The 14,324-nt window shown below is 43.7% G+C and overlaps 1 protein-coding gene across 1 annotated transcript in view; it reads right to left on the bottom strand.

The window, feature by feature from the left end:
* ube2o (ubiquitin-conjugating enzyme E2O) overlaps positions 1-14,324 on the bottom strand; it is a 47,045-nt gene that overhangs the window by 31,347 nt on the left and 1,374 nt on the right. The window lies entirely within an intron of this gene.

Genomic DNA, 14,324 nt, shown 5'->3' with positions numbered 1-14,324 from the left:
GAGCATGCCTGCATGTCAGTTTTCACATTATGACAGCGACACTCAGAACCTCAAAACGCTATTTCAGCATTTGTTTGGAGGTCAAGCAGCTGCCAAAATAACAATGAGGGTAAGTCAGCATGACAACAAGCCTGCAAATGAGGCGGGTGCCTCTTTCCTAGAGAGGAGGGGAGCTGCTGCATGTTTTCTGCTTTGTCACTCGCTCACTCTCTCTCTCTCACACACACACACACATCTTATTTCTGCATGCCAATCTCATGTTCACACTAAACTACATCAACTGTAGGAGTCATTAATACAAGCCTGAAAAAAACAATCTTGTTCCATCTCAGACAGGAACACATTCACATCCTTCTAAAACAACACACACACACACAATATAGCACCCATTAAAACAGGTCTTCAAAAAAAAAAAAAAAAAAAAAAAAATCACACATCCTGGCTTCATCTCCCTACCTACTGAGTCACACAGACTGAATGCATAAACGCGCGCACACACACACACACACACACACACTGCAAAAGATCAGAAAACTAGAGTGCTGGCTTACAACAAAGCAGCTGACTGTTGCTATGGCTCATATGTTGTGAGGTGGAGCCAAGGCGGAGAGAGAGAGAGAAAGAGAGAGAGAGAGAGAGAGAGAGAGAGAGAGAGAGAATAAGGTAGTGGTGGGCATAAAGTCAGACAACAAAAGAGAAACAGAGGCATACCTATGCGCATGTTCATCTGTGAGTGTGTGAGTGTGAGCGTGTGTGTGGCAGCTGGTGCTAAGACAACCTTGGCTGCCTCTCCATCGAGGGAAAAAAAAGGCTGAGGAGGCCAGATTGATTACAGGAATCGATGGAGGACAGCATTTGCTTTGACTTTCCGGCCTAATTAACACGAGTCATTATCCAGGTGATATACGAGAGAAGGAGAGAGCGAAAGAGAGCGAGCGACGGAGAGTGAATGAGTGCGAGAGAAAGAGAGCGAGAGCGAGAGAGGAGAACTGCAGCCCAGGGCAACGCCTGTTCTTTATTTTCTTTATCCTGACAGACGTGTTCCTGGACCAGGGCTCCCATCGCCTCAGTTTGGCCTCAACGCCAACAAACCATCCGAGCCACTCACACCACAGCTAGACACATATATACAGGTGGCTGCACTACTAACAGGTGCACTGAACAGATTTCTCTCCTCACACACACACACACACACACACACACCTCTGTGCTCTCCAACTGTGCGCCACGTAAAGCTCTCAAAGCTCTCTTGAATTGTTCCCAAAAATAATCTGCCATCAGCTGTATTGAGATGATATTTTATTTCGGAAATCTATTAATCTAAAACCTGTTAAAAATAGCATCTTACAAATAAAGAAACAGTATTCTTACTCTGGATAATGCGAGTGGCTGATATCATTCAGCATTTTGTATGTTAGCGTTGTTGACGAGATCTGCAAGGGACCATGCGTGATGATTTTGGTGTTGTATGTTCTCATTATGGCAGTCACCCAGCAGGGCCATCTCCCAAAAACCGCACAGTGTATGTCTTTGTTTCTCCCCGTCAGTCAGGTCATATTTCTCTCTCTGTCCCTCTGGAAGAAGGCTTAGGGCTGTAAGGCGTTTAGGGTTGGCAGCTCTAGCTCTCTGCTCAGCACCCATCCTAAATCAGTGTTCGACTCAATGCGTCCAAGCTCCACAAATAATAAGCACTTTATTTCATTGGGTTTACTTTTAGCACGTCTGGACGTCTTTAGTGCAAATGACGGCGCTGTCTTAAGTGATGGGTGAGGTATGGGGGAGTATGTAAAACAAATAAATACATGACTGTTCAAATCAGTGTGGGACACGGCAAAATTGGGAAACAATGCACATTTCTTTTGAGGAAAAAAAAAAAATCTATATTTGATTATGGAAACATTATGTTTTTCTTCTTATACTGTCAAATGCTGGAGCACCCAATTGAATTGGCTGTGTCTATTTTCTCTCTCAACTGTATGAATATTTTGGTTATAAAGCTCCACCCTACAGATTGTGGTGCGCCACTGAATTACACGAGTTCTATCCTCAATGCACAACAAATCAAATTATCCTTTCAGTCAAAACTAAAATGATTTTGAATTTTTTTTAGTATGGGCATGGCAGGTAATGCCAGAGTACATGTAGAGGAAACACTGCCTTACATTGTTCTGTGTTGCTCCTCAATACACTAGCTTATACAAAAACATGAGGTAATTCCTGTCAACTTTGGTTGATATGACATTAAGCTCCTGAATCATGAATCTTACATCATAATAGCTAAGAGCCAGGCTCCTGGCAGCTGAAGGGCAGTAGTGCCTGACTGAAGACTATTGATTGGGACACACAAGCAGGGCACATAGCTCTATTTAAAAAAAGAGAGCCAGCACAAGGCCTTTTACCCATGGAGAACCCACGGGAATGACGCTGGGCACATAGTGCATAGTATCTATTATAGAGCAGACTGCTTAACAGCACCGTGCAGCGTCAGGGATGGAGGAAAGAGAGAAAAGGGAGATGGCGAAGTGACAGAAGAGGACAGAAATGCACAGAGAGGAAGAGAAAACAGGAATGGCCATGAGAAACAGAGCTGCATGATATAGAGCGGAGAGCAGGCAAGCAAGGAGAGGGAGATATGGGAAGAAAAGGGGGGGGGGGGCAATCAGGAAGAGGCAGAAAATGTAAAATGATGAAAAGAGCAAGAGAGAAAAGAAGTGAGGAAGATGATGCCCACTCCAGAGAGTCAGTGATGGAGATGAGGAAATAGGTGGGAAAGTCAGGGAAGTGGAAGGTGAAGGTAGTGAATGGGAAGGGGAGGGGTAGACAGGGTGTGACGGAGAGAAAATAGAAACGAATGGCGAACTAGACACAGAAGAGACAGTAGCCAGGCCAACAAGTGGCAGAGAGAGAGAGAGAGAGACAGAGGGATAGAGAGAGAGAGAGAGAGAATGGTGAAAGCGAGAGCCAGAAATAGACATGAACACAGCAAGCACAGCAGATAGCAAGACAGAAAGAGGGGGAGGTAGGAAGTGGGAGAGAGAGACACACACACACACACATAGAGGGAGAGAGAACAGACAGTCTCTGGGCACGGTCAATACTGCAGAGGAAAAAGGGAGGAGAACAGGGAGGATGCAACGAGGGAGGGAGGGAAGAGGGTTGGTGAGATGTATGCAGGCTGCAGCAGGCAGGCAAGTCACTTCAGAGTCTGTCCATTCCCCTGTGTCTTAGTGTGCACGTGTGTGTGTGTGTGTGTGTGTGTGTGTGTGTGTGTGTGTGTGTAGAGATGCAGCAAGAGGGAGAGAGAGAGAAGGCAGATCAGATGAGATCCATTATCGCAGGGCAGGAGCCGGACAACCATCCAATCAGCACCATATTACATCAACATTCTTCAACACTGGTCTGCTGGGACAGTGAGGAAGGGATGGAGGGAGGCGAACACAGGAAAAGGGGGAGGAAAGGGGTGTAACGGAGGCTGAAAGGAGGAGGAGGAGGAGATGGGGGAGAGGCAAGGTAGGAGGGCTGGAACAGAGGAAGCCAGGTGGGAGAGTAACTGGGTGGTTGGGAGAAAATAGAAGATGGGGGATGGGGAAGAGGACGGGGACCAGGGAGATGCAGGGAGGGGAGAGGGAGAAAAAAGTGAAGGGGGGAGTAAAAAAGATGAGGGATGACGGAAAGTAAAGGAGCATGGAAGACTGGGAAAAGAAAGGGGATGATGGTTATGCCCAGTTCAAGACACATCAGACTTACAGTACACAAAACGTCAGCCTCCTAGTGGGTAAGACTGCAACGATGGCCTTGTTTCAGCTTGGAACTCACACACGCTTCGGGTGATCTAGTCACAAGTGGACAGCCGAGACAGATCTATGTTCAAGCCCGGCATTATCACGCATCTCAATTGAGTCTCCAGTCAAGGTGAGAGTAGCTTTTTTCAGCCTTGTCTTGGAATCGTCCCAAAAAACTATTTTTAACCGCCCCAAAGTGAAAGTGGACCGTAAAACAAATCTGAAATGTTGTCATTTTTCCGCATCGTCATTGATGATTGTCATTCATAAACTGTGTAATTACTGTTGTAAATTAAAACATTACCATTAAACGCCAATTAACGGGTGAGATGAATTATTGGAATTTAACAATAGAGAAGACAACAGATTAAAAACCCAATATAATAGTCCTCCCTAAAAACATTGACATTAGAAAGTTACACTTCAACCAGAAAAAAAAAAAACATAGGAAAAAGAGCACCGATTTTTCCCGAGCTGACACTGCAAATGCATTTTTTTTTGTCACTGGTCTGAAATTTACAAGACGAAAATTATGAGTTCCAGTGAAGGCGGCTTTTCTCCATGTTTGCAGCTGAAGCAACAGATTACCATCAGTGTAAAAGGAATCCTGTTAAAAAGCAAAGTTGGCAACTATTTTTAGGTGGACACCTTCAAGTTGCTGTTAGTTTGTTTGTTAGTCTGGAGTCCTGTCAAGTGTTCACCTCTATATCCTTTGCAATATTCTTCACCGTCCTATTCCCTGTTTCTGACCCATTCACAAATAAAAGCGCTTGTGGTCCAACCGCCTTGAGCCCCATTCACACCTCTCCTTTGCGCTATCCACTTATGATCGGTCCACCCGAGACGGATGTTAAAACCAAGTGTGAATGGGGTCAATGAAATGCCACGCCAGCCTTCTGCTTCTTTGGTGACGATGGGAAGAAATGGCCTTTGCGGGGAAGCGGTTATGAAAGGATGAGAGATTGCGGAGGTGCACGGGGGGGCAGACGTGGAAAAGTGCGACAGTGAGGCAACGAGAGCCAAGAGAGGGAGAAATGGGTTCACAGCTTGCACATTTGCACATTTCACAATCTGATGACCAGTTAGTCTCACTCTAAAAGCCCTGGGCCTGGTCACGATGGGGGGAAAAAAAGGGGGATAAATGTGTATTTTTCCCGACCCTCTCCCTTATCGTGCTTCTTCCCTCACCTTCTGTGCAGCCTCGTCACCTTCCCAGACGTCCTCTGTCACGCTGTCTCTGTGTCTGATGACTAGGATGCACTCTGAGCTGACTGAAGAAAGGGAGTGTGTGTATCTGTGTGTGTGTGTGTGTGTGACCTAGGGGATATGACTGTGCAATAACAGAGAATGCAGCAGAATAATGCTCAAATTCCACTAAATGCAATGCATATTAAACAGTACCATATTTACCTATATGCAGAAACGCAGCTTTGGTTCTTTTTTCATTACATGAATAAATGCAAAAAAATAAATAAATAAAAGCTGAAACAAACTACAACACAGAAAGGGCTGGGTTCTGTTATCTGGCTTGAAATGTTCTTTGTCCTTGGCTGGGTACGGGATCTGATCAAATCCTTTCAAACTAGGGCTGAAGGATACAGAGAAAATCAAATACCACAATGTCTTTGATCAAATACGTCAATATCAATATTTGATGATAATGCAGGGATGACTACTGGTGCTTTCTTAAGATACTAAAACACACAAAAGCGTGGGTAAAGTGGATGTGATGACCAAGCAGATCAAGGCGAATAATTAAATTATTAATCAGGTAAGCTCAGTCAAATTGAATCCCTTTACTGTAATGCAGCCTTTAAAACCAGGAAAAGACAACACTTATGCAATATCACAATATTAAAATATCCAAAAACCCAGACAACATCGATGCTCATATTTTGCTATCGATATAATATCAATATATTCAGCCCTATTTTGAATCCCAACCCTAAATGCAGCCACACCGAAAGAATGTATAAGCCTGAATTGAACACTGTAGCTCGTGTGGATTGCCTTTCCTTCCAGGATCCTTCAGGAGTCACCGCAAAAAAAATACAACATCGATATCAATATTATAACTCATTTCAATGCAAGAATGTGCAGGATCAAGAACTGAACCTTGATGCTTCCATCTGATGCGATGCAACACAAACGCGATGCAGCAGTGGAGCAGCTTTTTATTGCCTTCAGAGAACAATTCCCTCAATGTCTGACGGAAATGCCTTCACATACATATTCTGTGCGAGGCTTGCAGTTTGTTTGCGGATCCCATATCCTGTGTGTGTGTGTGTGTGTGTGTGTGTGTAGCAGTGTGTGTGTGTTGAGGCGTGCATCCTGTGTGTGCATGTATTTGCTATGTGTTCCTGGGCCTGCCTGGCACCTGCTCAACAACATAACTGAGGCTCTGTGCTCCAAAGCGCTGCTGGGTGGGCCTTGGCAACAGCCTCCTGTCCCAGATTACACCGTCGTCTGCCTGCCTGCCTCGTACACCTGCAGTTGGCTCCCTCAGCACACAGGACTGCAGGATACACACTGAGCATTACACCCTCATTTGAAGCGCGTTTTAATGCCACAAATCTGAACCAAAATGTTCAGTTTGAAACAATCCTTCTGAATAAGAGTGACTGTTGTAAGCTGTCAGCATTGTCTTAACCAGCTTCAACAGCGACAATGTAACTGGCGAAAAGCTGCTAAATGAAACGCTTCCCGCTTTACCACGGCTTATCATGCAACGTGGAATACAGCTAAAAGGTTAACACAAACACACAAATGATCAATGTGAGTACTGGAATGAGAAAAGGGTGCAGATTGAAGCAGACTGAATAAGTGGCTTTGGTGCTGAGTCAATTAGTGCCTGCCGACTAAACAAATGCAGATACCTAATGTTATTGCTTTAGTCGGCTCAGTAGGGAGCTGCTGTTCGCCACACCACACCGCTGAGGGCCACCTCAACCCAGACACTAATTCACTTGGCTCATTTTTAATCTAATCACAGTAAGAAAACAGTGACTGGATGTGTGTGTGGCTGTGATGAGGTATGCCGCAGGCTGAAGATGAACACCTCTGTGGTGACTTGGATTAAAAGATGCCACAGTGCCCATCAGTGTCTTCAGTATGTTAAAAAAAAAAAAATCATTTAGACCACATGTTATAAACTCTCAATAGAAATGACACTCCTAAACAAAGAGGGGCCCTTCTGCTACTGTAGTCATGGTGCCCCACCCCCAGCTATTTAACAGTAGGCGGATCAATACTGCCAGTAATTAAAAGCTGATTTCGGCCTTGTTTCTCAAAAGCATTTTTAACAATTAAGATCACCTCATTTCAGGTCCCTGACAGTGTCCTCTTGAAAATGCTTTTGCAGAGCCATTGCCTGCATAGGAATGCAATAAATCCCTGATATTATGAACAGAGGATGGATGGAGGCCTGTGTGTGTCGGGGTGACTTGGCAGGTATTTCTGCAATCGCCTGATTTGGGAGGGAGGCGTTCCTTATTCACGAGGCCAGCGGGGGTGATGGCAGAGATCTATAGCAGGAAGGATGGGAAGGGGCCGGGTTGATGGATGGGAGTCACCCTGCAATCAGAGCAGCCAGCACCTGCAGCCTTCTCCCTGCACCCACCCCCTGTGTTTGAAATGGACCCTTCCAGTCACCCATATATCACCAGCAATGGCAAAAACCATGGGGATGGGGCTGGGGTCAAAGAAAATACAGCGACATTTAGACTGCAGAGTACTATCAAATTATTTTCGGCGTCTGCAGTGAAATATGATCAGATCCCCCACAGCCTGCGTGACACAGATACACAGATTTTCTTTTGACGGTGGTACAAACAGAGCATACTCCACAACAACTGTTTCTCCTGTTTCAGTGGCAATAAAGATGATGATTATTTTGGCTCTCAAAAGGATTTCCAGCCGGTGAAAATAACACAAAGTGCCGAAGTGATTGATGGGCTGATGTATGACATCATGCATTTCCACACAGAGGGCAGAGGGAGAGAGGGTGGGGTCACACAACAAAGCATAAAACAACACTACTACTACAGCTGTCAGGGAGCCTACCACAGCCGATTCAACCAACTGTCTAATGCCTTTTCAGTTGATTGGCTGGCTCCAGATATATATGAAGCCCGTCTTTTCATTCCACTGAGCTGCACAGAAAAGCTCCCTTACCCGACTGGCTCTGCTTGATGTTAAAATTTAAAGGACTGAATAGGCTAGTGGTGCCTCTACTACGTCAAGAAAACACCATGAAAAGGTGTTTAGTGACCTGGGCTTTAGTCAAAAATATCCATAAGCAACCGACTTAATCCCCAAGTCCTGTAGAAATGTACAAAATACATGTCCTCTCATTATCAGCTATATTCAAAGGCTGGTAATGGGTGGGGTCTTGCTGATTTGTTAGGAGGGCTGTAGACTCACAAGCAGCAAAGTGGAACAGACGGCTGCGCCCCTCTGTGTTTATTAAATCCTAACCCGAGCACTATTATAGCAGCAGAATTCATAAAATCGCAGGCACATGGCTGTTCTAAAGTGCTGCTAGCTTGAAGGCTTCAGAGCAGGGCACAGCATCCCGGTACAGTCAACCGTAGTAGCATTTCATCCTCAAAACGGTGGAGGAGACTGCACGCAACTTAAGTGTGGTGTATAAAAAAGGCCCCGTGAGCATTTTATTAAAATTAAAACCCCCTGAAGGGAGCAGAAGGTGGGACCTTATCATTTATCAAGGACAAAAAGCATTACCATAACAGCCATCTGGTATCTAACTGTCTGTTTCATTACTAAGCATTTTCCACTTGAGCCTTTACAAATTTTACTTTCTCCTTATGCCTTTGAGGACCACATCTTCCAAAAATTAGGAATTCGTCATGCCAATTACCATCAACAAACCTTTCCCTCCCAGTATGCCATTCTTTTCCCCTCTTCCTCACTGATTTTTTTCTGCACTCTGTGCCTGTGTGTCTCTCCCCATTTCTCTGCAGTACAGTCAGCAGCAGCAGTCAGTCCTGGCCCTTGCTGCACCCTCCCTGTCATCATTAACCACACCAGCCTCCTCTTCTTCCACCTCAACCCCCACAGTCACAGATCTGCTGCCTCCGGGGAGGAGCTCATGATCTGGGCGTTACAGCTCACCTCGACCCCTCTGCCCTGACAGCTTCCATCTCAAAGAGCAGAGCCTTAATTAAGGCACGAACAACGCGGGAGACGAGACTCCATCGCTGCACCGCCGTGGCATTCAATTCAAGAGTTAACATCAAACACTTTCAGGGGTTTCGGCAGTGCATCGATATCGTCTTTTAACTCGCTGGCAGTGGCTTGGCTTTCCGAATGATTTATAAAAGGCCGGGACACCTGAGATTGCCGCTGCACCACCATGTCCTGGATGTATTCCACTGCAAGCTACCTGCTGCAAAGCACTTATGTGATGTCCTTGGATGGAGTTTGCAAGGTTGTGCGGCAGCAACAGGACAGTGCGTGCTTAGTAATGGTGACTGGGATCTGTGGCGACCCCTGGACAGCCTCTGATGTACTGTAGGTCGAACCATCAAAGTCACAATACTGGTCCTTGAATATCAGAAGAGTTTTTTTGGTCTATTTTCATTATTATATGACATTGTCATATAATATAAATCAAACCAAATATCACATTATCTTTGACCAAATACCTCAAATATCATGATATTCAAATACATGTGTGTAAACTAAAGCTAAGTTGAAACTAACTACAGCACATCTAGGGTTGGGTTTCTATTTCTGCTTGAAATGCTCCTTGTCCTTGGCTGAATAAAGGATTTGAAAGGATTCAAATTCAATTAAATGTTTTTGAACAAGAGCCGGATAATATGGACAAAATCAAATTTCAGGGTATCTCTGAATACCTCTACATCAATTTTATTGTGACAACATGGTGAGAGAGTGGACTAATGCTTTCATATGATATTATACCATATAGCAGAAATACACAAACCAATCATCTCATGCTGCTAACGTGCTTTGCATCAAAAACATTAGATAACTGTGTTCTGTTAGCCTACACAGTTTCTTCATTGTTCTGGTATTAGATATGCACTTGTAGTGCTTTTGAAAAAAAAAAAAAAGGAATTGAATTTCACTGAAAAGGAAAAAGAAAAGGCACTTTCTTTTACATGCCTTCTCTGTCTGACTATCTGAAAGGAAGCCAAACCAAATGCCTAACAACTTATTGAATTCACATCTTGGTTCTTTTGAAAGCAGTAAAGGGTAGAAATCGAGTTCACTGTGGAATCAACATCAGTGTCGTGCCTTCCAGTTACGACTAAAGAGGGCACCTTGGCTTCCAATTATCTTCCGCGTGGTGACGACATAAGTAGTTTTGAGGTCAGTAAGGGAAAAATACATCCTGTTCCACAATCAAGAGTTTAAAATCAATGAAAAGGCAGAGGCAGTGTCCTTGTCCTCATATGGTTATGTATCTATCATCTCGCTAATAAAACACATTCAGAAGCAGGAAGCGGTGTAATAGCTGGTCACAACATGCAGTATCAGTCACCGGTACAGCATGTATATCAATACCTTTTATGCTCAGAGAAAGAAGTGTGTATGCTCTGTTTGCTTGTGCACGCCCGTAACTACGCTACCTCTTTGAAGGCAATAAAATATGCCGACCATGTTCCTGACTGATTCGTTCCCAAACCGAGTGCGACTGCAAGCAGCGCAGTGCAAGTCGAGTGAGGTGTCCCCACTGATACCTACGGTGAGGTGGAGATCTAAGCCCCCGTCTCGCCCTTTGGAGATAGTTATTAAGATTTCATGGGGTGGAAAAAGAGTGGTGTGTTGTAAAGAAGCAGCGAGCCAGAATCTTGTCTCCATTTGATAACGCCGTAACACTGATCGGCGGCTGTTTTTACCTCAATTTAAGCACATCCTCCGCAGAGGTTTCTTTTCCTTGTGCCATTTTGCATCCCCGAGTCAAGCAAGCCTGATATTCACTGATAAGGATGTGACGCTGCCCTTAAAAAGTGACAACAGATGGGAGCGGTTAGATTGTGTGAACGCAAAGGATTAACTGAGCATGTGAGGGAGGAATAAATGAGAGGTGAAATTAGGGAAGTTGAACATGAGAAACTCTTTCTTCATTCAACAACTGCCAAGTAGGGATAGAAAACAACAAACATAGCACTGACACAACGTAATACTTTCTTGGATGATTCGGCATTGATGCCGGATGCTCGGTAATCTTTTTTCTTGTGATATTAACTTTACATTATGATTTATTCATTTATGTTCACCCACTGGTAAAGGATACATATCAGTGTTTGTGAAACTGTGCAATAGCAGAACAGAAAAGAACAATTTGCCATGCCACAAGCAGATGTGTAGGCACATTTTGAATTTCAAGAAGTGGTGTGCAAAAACAGAGCTTGACAGAAATCATGTGGTCTGTAAAGAGTGGTACGCAAAAATACTAATAATTAATAGTGGAACCTGTTTATTCTTATGAAACAATACTGTACGCAGGGGTTGCATTCTGATTTAGTATACTGTTCGCTCTACTTTGTCTTACATTTTGATACACTTCAAAATATTTTATTTTGGAAAAGGCAGAACTCACTTTTGATGCTGCCGCCTTTGGTTTAAAATTGATGAAAGGAGGTAAATATGCTGTTTTTTGTGTTGATGTGAAATAACTGAGACGCATCAGTAATGAAGATGTATAGATCATCCTTAGTAATCAATATCGCAGAAAAAAATAGCCATATTTGAAGCAAACTTGCCAGGAGCCTAAAGATTCAAAATCGTACTGTAAATCTTATTGTCACTGCTCTTGAGCAAGGCACTTAGACCCTCAACATACTATTGGAGCTGCAATAGTAAAAAAAAAAAAAAAAAAAAAAAAAAAAGGGGGCAGTTTCCAAACTCTATGAATTTGATTCAGGGACGTGCTGAAAAACAGCCCAGCTGACTCTGAGTAAATTTACAGGAATGCAACACCAAAAAAACATCTTTCAGCAAAAATGTTATCCAATATGTTGTAACACAAAAACATATTTGATAACAGGATTGTCAACCACATTTTATCAAAGTCCACTATTCATCCCTGCTTAAAGGAACCACAACAAACTGCTGAGGAGATTTGTTTCCAAAACAGAGAGAAAGAGCTGGACGTTTGGCTTGTAAACATGTGCAGAGCCCTCGGTTTGAGGAGGTGTCCACTGATCAGTGCATGGCATGCTGGGAAACTGAGTGACAAATTGACAATTCCACGGAGCTTGTTTCTTTCTCATAATTTGTCCTCTCACTGTTTCTAGTAAAATCTGTGCCCAGTCCAGGCTGCTATGGAATTTATAGCAATGGGTAATGTAGATTAATTCTGCCCATTTCACCTCCATTTACAAGAAAATATGAGGGAAATGACAGAACACAATAGGGCTGCATGATATTGATCGCCATGTGCAGTAATATAGAAAATCGAAGATGCAATACTTAGAGATGCAAAGATGCATCATGCAATCGAATCGTTGACGGGTGAATCTTATCAAGTCAAACCGTGACGCCAGTGAAGAGTCACTCCTCTACTTCTCCCACGTTTGGTTCAGCCCTCTGCCACCCCTCCAAAAATCAGCTCCTGCTCCGCTTCAGTTTCACGTATGCAACTCCGACTCGGACCAAGTGGAGACAGAACAGGTGTAGAAGTATTTGGGAACATCAACATATGTTTCTTAATAAACTTTACAACACAGCTGTGTTATTTGCATGTAATCTAATATTTCTAATGATGTTCAAATGCATGCTTAATCTGCACAGCAGAAGATAAACAGGCCTCCTGGTGTGACTGACGATGGTAAAACTCTCAAACTAAAGCAACAAACAGATTTATCTGTATGCCAGCAACATGTAAATACAGGTAGATCTGAATACCACACAATTTGTGTATGTTAAGTGTTTCTAACATCAGGACACGAACCAGCCGCCTGACAGTAACTTTAACTTTTAGCCAGCGCCAGGACAAGGTGCTTGTGATTACGGGAATACACACACTGAAAAGCCGCCTTGTGTAACTGAACCCCTGCCTGTAGCATCCAGGCGGCATGATCTGTGACAGCAGCCACTTGTCATGCATGTTTAGAGGCAGCCAACATACAGACTCTGTATGTGCAGTGATCAGTTTACAGTGTGCCCTGGTGAAGGTGTGCACTTGATCAGTTTATCAAAAAAATGTGCAGCCCTCACTTTCAGGCTGTGATTGGTGACTAGCAGGGACATGAGCTTTTCTTGTAGATAGTTCAGGGAAATTTGTGGACTTTTCTTATTGTATCAAGTAGCAAAAAGTTGTAGCATGACCTGTTTGAGGTCATTTGCCTCACTTGTTATCACGCATCCAGCAATGTGACTACTGCACATACACAGATTGTGATGTCGATGTTCAAACGGTATTAATCGTGCACCCTGAGTACACAAGATGAAAGTTACTGTCTTAACAGCAAAGGAAAAACACTGGATGGCTGCAGACTCTTTGAAAATCCACCCTGCTAGTTTTTGTTACTGTTGTTTTTCAAGCCCAGGAGAAACCCTGAGAAGCGCAACAGATTCTAGGTAATAGCTTTCTGTCCAGTGATCTCTCCAGAGAGAAAAATGTTTTAACTCAGGTAAAGACCATGGAAAAAAAGGGTGGAAATCTCCTGGACATCTTGAAGATATGCCGTTTTGCATACTGCAGGAAGTCGTCATGAATTATTGATCACAATCTTGACAATGCTTTCCCAATATACGCAACTAAGCAAGTGCCAGTGGAGGCAGAGAGCATGTGGTGCACAGAGATAAGAAAAGCAAAAATCACAGAGAATGTCAAACACAAAGACACACGCACACACACCAGAACGTACATATGCAAGAATACTATGGGATGACAGAAATAATACAAAACATACACACACTAGATCCTTTGAGGACATGCTGCATGCTAATAATGACACAGCACAACAGAGCTTTCTGGTATGTGAGCATCGGTGCTGTTGTTGAACAGACACATCATTCAACCTTTGTTCTGATCCTAAATCTCACTCTGGCCAGAACTTTACTCATTTAGACCACAGGACAAAGCAGGCCAGCAGTGGGCCCTGAAATAAGCTTCTTCTAGTCCCATGATCCTCTGTCTCTAAAATGAGCTTGTTCTAGACCTGGCCTACATGAAACCCTGTGACCCTTTTTCCACAAAGCCCTGGAGGACTCCTTTTCCATGGCAGCAGGATTCACATTTCTATACCAGCAGCACCACTACATTAACAATTTGGCTGCAGAAAGAAAGAATCTGGAGTTCAATAGCTCGGTTTTTGAGCTTAATGTTGGCAGGCATGGACATTAGATTGGCTTTGATCGAGCTTATAAAAAACGCTTGGCTTAGTCTTTTGTTGAATGGTCATTGTATGGCCAAAACAGAACCTGTGTGACGCACTGTGCTGACTCAAAACAGCCACTTTCTGACCTGACAACCACTGCGATCTGACAGAAATGCACTGTGTGTCCTCACTGAACCAAGTGGCGTATGTGTGATGTGACAGTGTT

This window comes from Myripristis murdjan, chromosome 1 (genome assembly GCF_902150065.1).
Source record: "Myripristis murdjan chromosome 1, fMyrMur1.1, whole genome shotgun sequence".
NCBI lineage: Eukaryota > Metazoa > Chordata > Actinopteri > Holocentriformes > Holocentridae > Myripristis > Myripristis murdjan.
Note: the sequence above shows the minus strand (reverse complement) of the source record. Positions and strands in the feature narration are given on the sequence as shown.